Source organism: Lolium perenne, chromosome 3, assembly GCF_019359855.2.
Source record: "Lolium perenne isolate Kyuss_39 chromosome 3, Kyuss_2.0, whole genome shotgun sequence".
Classification (NCBI taxonomy): Eukaryota; Viridiplantae; Streptophyta; class Magnoliopsida; order Poales; family Poaceae; genus Lolium; species Lolium perenne.
The window spans coordinates 203,777,128-203,783,652 of record NC_067246.2 but is presented as its reverse complement, the minus strand read 5'-3'; positions in this window follow the sequence as shown (position 1 = coordinate 203,783,652).

The following is a 6,525-nucleotide window of genomic DNA, read 5'->3' as shown; positions in this document are numbered from 1 at the left end:
TCCGCAACCAAGGCAACAGTGCTCTCGACAGCAATCTTCATGTTCTCCTGGCGCATTTTCAGTCCAAGGTCCTCTGATGAATTGAAGCTCCGGGCAAGGGCAAGGAAAGTCGTAGGTTCCTCTTTCTTCGGGAAGAAGTAGGAGAACAGCTTCGACAGTCCCGCGTCAGCATTCGCCACGCCTTCACGAATTTCGGATCCATGAAACTCCAGATAAGAAAGTGCGTCAAGGAGAGGATCATTGTCGGGATTCTCCAGATCAAACTCTTGGTTTGTTTGGCCTGCCACAGGAAACAAATGTTGGTCAAAAACAAGAAAAAGCAGGTCATATAAAAAATAGAAGAGATCGAAAAGATTACCTTTGAAGCGCCAACTTTGCGAATTAACGCGCTTGAGGATTCCCTTTTCACGAGCAGCCTATGCGGCTTTGTGCTCATTCAATGCAGTTTCAGCATCCTCAAGTCTTTTCTGCAGTTCCTCGACACTAGCAATTTTTGCTTTGGCTTCATCAGCTTCTGCTTTGGCTTCGCTAGCAACAAGTTCGGCTTTCTTGCGGGCCGCTTCACTTTGCTCCAGTTTTTGAGCAAGTGCGTCGGCACGTTTGTTGGCCTCTGCAAGTTTCTCTGTCGAAATAAAAAAGAAAGGTCAAAAATTGTGACAAACGACAGGAGCAAGAAGTCAAAAACAACGACAGCAAAAAAGTTATTACCTTCGGTTCTGCTGGCATACTCACGGTACCCAATGAATTGGGATCCGATGCGGATAAGCTCTTTGATCATGGGCTGTCAAAGAAGAACAAAGAAATAAAAACGTCGGTATGGAAAAGAGTGAAGGCATAAAAAAGCAAAATAGAGGAAATATAGATATTGGCAAGAAAATTAACAAACTTACATCGTCCAAGAGCAGAGTAGAAGAGCCACCCAATTGAGGGGCAGGCTCAATGATCGTTTCAATCCTTGTCCTTTTCGGCGAAGGAGCAAGGGGGCTTGATGGTGGAGTAGTGGTGATGACGTTTCGTTGAGGAGGCGAGGATTCTTCTCCTTCAACTAGCGTATCCGAGGCAAGTAAAGTATGTGACGTGCTCGTCCGAGGAGCCACGTCAACAGTTGGTACTTCTTCCTCATCATCGCTGTGATTAAAAATCGACAGCATAAAAAGCAAGACAACACAAACATTTCGAGTACAGAAATAAGGAGAAATACAAATGACTTACGAGCTGACGAGGGATTCAAGATAAGGATCGTAAGCTGCCTTCTGATGTGAAGGATCAACTTCTTTGGCTTTGGAAGTGCCGGAATCTTTGACATCATCCCTTTTCCTTTTGCCTTTCGGGGAGACAGCGGGAGGAGGAGATTGTGCCGACGCAGTACCTTCGGAAGAACCCGCAGATTTTCGAGAATCCACGGGTTCATTCACAAAAGATGGAGCTTCTTGATTGTCATCCGTGACAATGGCCCTTTCTTCGACTTCTCCACCCTCAGGAAGAGGAGGAAGCGAGACAAGGTCTGGATGATTCTGTGCAAAATAAAATAGGGAGAGACGTCAGAAAAGAAGTTACAAAAAAAGTTAGCAAAGCAAAAACAAGATAATAGACAAAGATTACCTGGGGGAGTGGATTGGCGGCACTGAATGGTTTTACACGATAAGAAGCAGGGACAGGATCCTTTTTGCTGAGAGATGAGATTTTTCGGACAAGCTTTTCCAAGTCTTTGACTTCCAAATCCACCGACAGCCGATCTACATCCTCGTTGCCAGCATATCTCCATAGAGGATTTTTGCGAGCCTGAAGCGGCTGCACTCTAGTCCTAAGAAAATATGCAGTAATTTGGATACCCGATAACTCTTTGCCGCGAGTATTTTGCAACTCGTGAATACGAGCCATCAAGTTTTCTATCGACGCCCTCTCTTCTTCGGTGGCCTCCGCGTCCCAGGAGCGGCGGCGAAAAATTTTCTCGGCACCATCAAAAGGAGGGATGTTGTCCTCTGCACATCCATGGTTCTCCTCCTGAATGTACAACCACTTCATGCGCCATCCTTGAACTGAGTCAGGAAGCTTGACATCGAAGTAGTCGACAGTGGGTCGAACAGAAATCACAACGCCGCCTATATTATAGGCGACATTGGGCGAGCCATTACGGCGGCAGAAGAAAATGCGCTTCCAAAGCGCCCAGTTAGGCTGGACGCTAAGGAAGGCCTCGCACAGAGTGATGAAAATGGAAATATGGAGGATTGAATTTGGCGCAAGGTGGTGGAGTTGCAGACCGTAGATAAAAAGAAGTCCACGGAGAAAAGGATGAATGGGGGCGGAAAGACCGCGGATGAGGTGGTCGACAAAACTCACCCGGTACCCCATTGGAGGGGTTGGGTAGCTTTCCTCACTGGGGAAGCGCAATGCCTGGGGTTTCTTGCTGATCCCCAGCTTCCTCAGCATGTTGATGTCCTGAGCGGAAATCTTCGATCTTTCCCACTCCGCCGTTCCAAGATCCACGGCGGCCATGGAGGACTCCGGCGTGCTATGCCTTGTCAAGCGACGAGGAGGCATCAACAATGGCGCAGGATTCACAGCAGGGAGGCAAAGAGCTTAGGAAGCTGTGGATCGCAGGAGAAATTTGCAGCTGAGAGAAGGAGGACGGCGCGGGCGGAAGTGCCCAAGGAGGAAGAAGACGAACTTATATAGGGGTGTGGTGAAACGACGAACCGTTGGATAAGGAAAATGTGTGACAGATGATAGCCACGTAGCATCAAGGGTAAAAAAGTAATTCAACGTTGCGGAAGTTACGGTGCGTGCGCCAGAAAAAGCGGAGGACATGTGTCCCCCACTTGCACAACGTGTCAAGATAGTGGATTAATTAGGCCCGCATGGCAGCGAGAAAAGGCTTGTCGCAAATTTTTGACAGGCAATCGTGGCTATCGTCAGCAACAACGTCATCTTGACAGAAGAAAAACTTCGACTCAACAGCTTCATAAAAGACGACACGGAAAAATAATGATTGAGCCTTTGATCAAATACAAGTTTCTGATCAAATGCTCGGGGGCTACTTTGGAAAAGAGAAAAAAGATCTAGAAAGACAAAATAGAAATGGTGTGAGCCTATGACCAAATACAAATATTTGTTCATAGCCTCGGGGGCTACTCCCATCGGGAGCGCTGTTCGCGCACCCGAGAAATTATAAAACTTTGGGAGAAAAAAGGAAATATGTCGGCATAAGGCGTGGAGCCTACACCCAAGTACAAGTCCTTGGTTGTAGCCTCGGGGGCTACTCCCATCGGGAACGCTGTTCGCGTGCCTGATGAAATTATAAAAGAAAGAAAGAAAGAGAAAAGAAAGATAGAAGAGCAAAAGAGTATATTTCGAGTTATAATTAACTCTACATATACTCCCATCGGGAGAGCAATATAAGTCATCTTGGACTCGATAAAATGTGCCATTCAAATAGTCGAAAAAGCACTCGACAATATATTCTCAGAACGCCAAAGTTGCGATCAATTTCTGAATGCCGCAAGTTTGCGAAGGTAAGACCCCAGATCCGTTCTGCTGGGCGTGGCATCACCGAAGACTGCGCTCTGCTACTTTTATCCGTATCAACAGATACGAAGAAAAATCCTAACGGACGCGTTAGGTACCCGATAAACTTTACTGGGACTCGACAGAATGGTAAGACCTTAAGCGGCACCTGTTGAAGTTTACACTGGTATCCCGAGGTCATGTCCAGGGACGTGATCTTGAAGTAGGTTTTTGCGGATTGCCACTAGAGCAGTTAACTAGTACCTGATCCGTCAGATGAACTAGCCCCAATTACCATTATCCCTGTACAATATAGATGTCAATGAGGAAAAATATAGAAAAGTCAAAGCTGTCGAATAAAAATAAACAGTGGAGATTTTCCTTGACCCTACGATTCAAGCAAAATCTCGGGGGCTACTGACATAGGCATCCCAAATGGGCCTGCCGAAGATAGTACCCGGGGTTTACTGAAGGCCCACTACCCGAAGAATAAGAAGATTCGGAAGCCCAAGATGTTATTAAGGAAAGCTAGAGTTGTAATAGGAAGTGTTATTTGTAATCTTACGGGATGAATTAGAAACCATCCCGGACTCTGTAACTTGTACAACACGAATCCCTCGGCTCCGCCTCCTATATATAGGGGGAGTCGAGGGACGAGGAGATCATCGAATCATTGTCTACAAACCCTAGTTTTTATAATCGTCGAGTACTTTTCGGCTGAAACCTTCGAGATCTACTTGCCCTCTACTTCCAACTAAACCCTAGCCTACAATCCATAGGCATTGATAAGTTAATACCTTGTCATAGGGTGCAAAATTTGTTACCCCCTTTGCTTAGGGGCCAACATAAAATGTGTGCATGACAATGCTCTACAAGCAAGGAAGAGAAATAACAAATGAGGAAGGTTTCAAACCAACGGCATGGGAAGTTTGATGTATGTCAGGGTCTGTACTAGCTAGGTTTGCCCTATGTTGTTAGAGACTTAGAGTTGTTAGCCAATTTATAAAAAGTCTAGGTGAGGGACATTCAAATTGAGTTAATTGGAATCTCAGATATTTCGAAGGAATTTCAAAATTGCTCTTATTTTTTGAAAAATCTTACCAATAATTCAAGACTAAATATATGGGTCTGTCTATTTCTCAGCAGACAAAAAAATAAACTAGTTTTCGGTCAGCTGACATCAGCGACGTTTGACTAGCTTTATGAGTTTTTTCTTACGCCTGGTCATTTGCGTTTATCTCCTTGTCCGCCTTCAAACACGCTGCCATGCTACCATGCACATGGACAAATGCGTGAGGCTTGTGTGTCGGCTGAGCTGCTCACTTGCTTCAAGTGCTAGAGAGATGATAACTATTGACAAATGCAGTATCAGCAGAGGTTTGGGTGCATTAGCTTGGTGGAGGTTGGTAGGCATCGTCTTTGCCAGCTCCTGCTAGCTTGGTCTGGTGTGTTGTGGTTTGGTTGCGGGTGGCTGTGATGTTCGTGGGTGGCAGCGCGGCGAGGTGAGTGCTCGGAGTCCTTCTCCCTGGCGTTAACTTCCAATATCCATGCGTGCTCAGCTTAGGGAGAAAGGTCTACCTCCGACATGTATGGCGCCCTCTGATCCGGGTCGAGCTAGCAGGGAGCTTACTTTGGAGGTGGAAACGGATGGTGCACTGGCTTTTCTTGCCCTCTCGAGGTTGACGATGGTGCGAGTCCTTCAATGGCAGTCTTCTTCATCAACTTCAAAGCCTCTTCAGTCGAATTGCAAGGATGGACAATGGTCTCGAAGCTCAAGCTTTGTTTCATTCCTTTTCTTGTTTGCTTGTTATTTATGTCTCCTGTTAGCTGATTTTCAGTACCTTGTAACAAGTTTTCGGCAACGGATTCATTAATTTAAGGCAGGGCTATGACCTAATCTCTAAAACAAATGTAGTATGTCTGTGTGTGTGTGTGTGGAGAATTCATTGTACTAGAGAAAATGGCGTGTGAAAGGACATGGAGCCCCCATGTGTGGTTTTGGTAATTGATGGCAATCCCTATATATGGACCAATGGTTGTATTGAGGTTCTCTCTTAGGTTGTGTCCATAGGCAATGCTTGAGCCGTACGTTGGTCTCAAGGTTGCAAGATGAAGATGATCAAGTGCAATGAAGAAGACAGATGAATACGGTGTCGAAGAGGGATAAAGACGGTGTAGAAGATGAAGACGGGGAGTGTATGTTGGATAAAGATGGTGGCATGTTAATTGTTGAAGGAGGATGAAGATGGCGCTTGCCTGCTCGAGTGGAATGCGCAAGGTCAAGGTTTGTGATCGGTAGGATAGTTGGTCGCATCGTTGGAGAGAGATCAAACCTTGCATGCATTGCATCATGTTTCTTTGTTGTTGTTGGTTCTTATCCATACGATGTTTTAGAGTTTGTGTTCATCTCATGACAAGCTCTATCTTATCGGAAACGGATTTTGGATGCATCTCATATTGCGTGTTCAAGTTGGATGATTTTACTGGTTTACCGTATTGAGAGGTTGCACCTCTAAGTTCATAGAAAATCATCCTCCACTCATTTTCATGTTTTCACCTTATGTGGAGGTAGCTTTTGTCGTCCTCTTTCTAGCAAAATTGGTTTCGCTGCATTCCGAGTTTCCTACCTTGAGATTACACCTGGGCAAAACTCGGGTCGGGCCGGGTTTCAGGCCAAACCCGAAAAAGCCCGAAGCTAAAATATCAAGCCCGAACCCGGCCTGGCTCGACCGTCGGGCCTATAAATCGAGCCCAAACCAAACCCAAACTGGCAAAAGCTTGGCCCGGCCCGACAAGCCTGACCCGAACCTTGCCTAAATCGCAAAAACTTCAAGCCCGGGCCCGGCCCGGGCCGACGTTCGGGCTCAAAAATCAAGCCCTCGCTGGCCCGAAGTGCAAGCCCGACCAGGCCCCGCCCGGGTTTTTTGGGTCGAGTCGTCCGGGCCGAGCTGCCCATGCCTAGCTGTACTTGAGATATTGGTGTTTCCATATCACAGAAAAAGAAAAGAAAAAAGGGAAAAT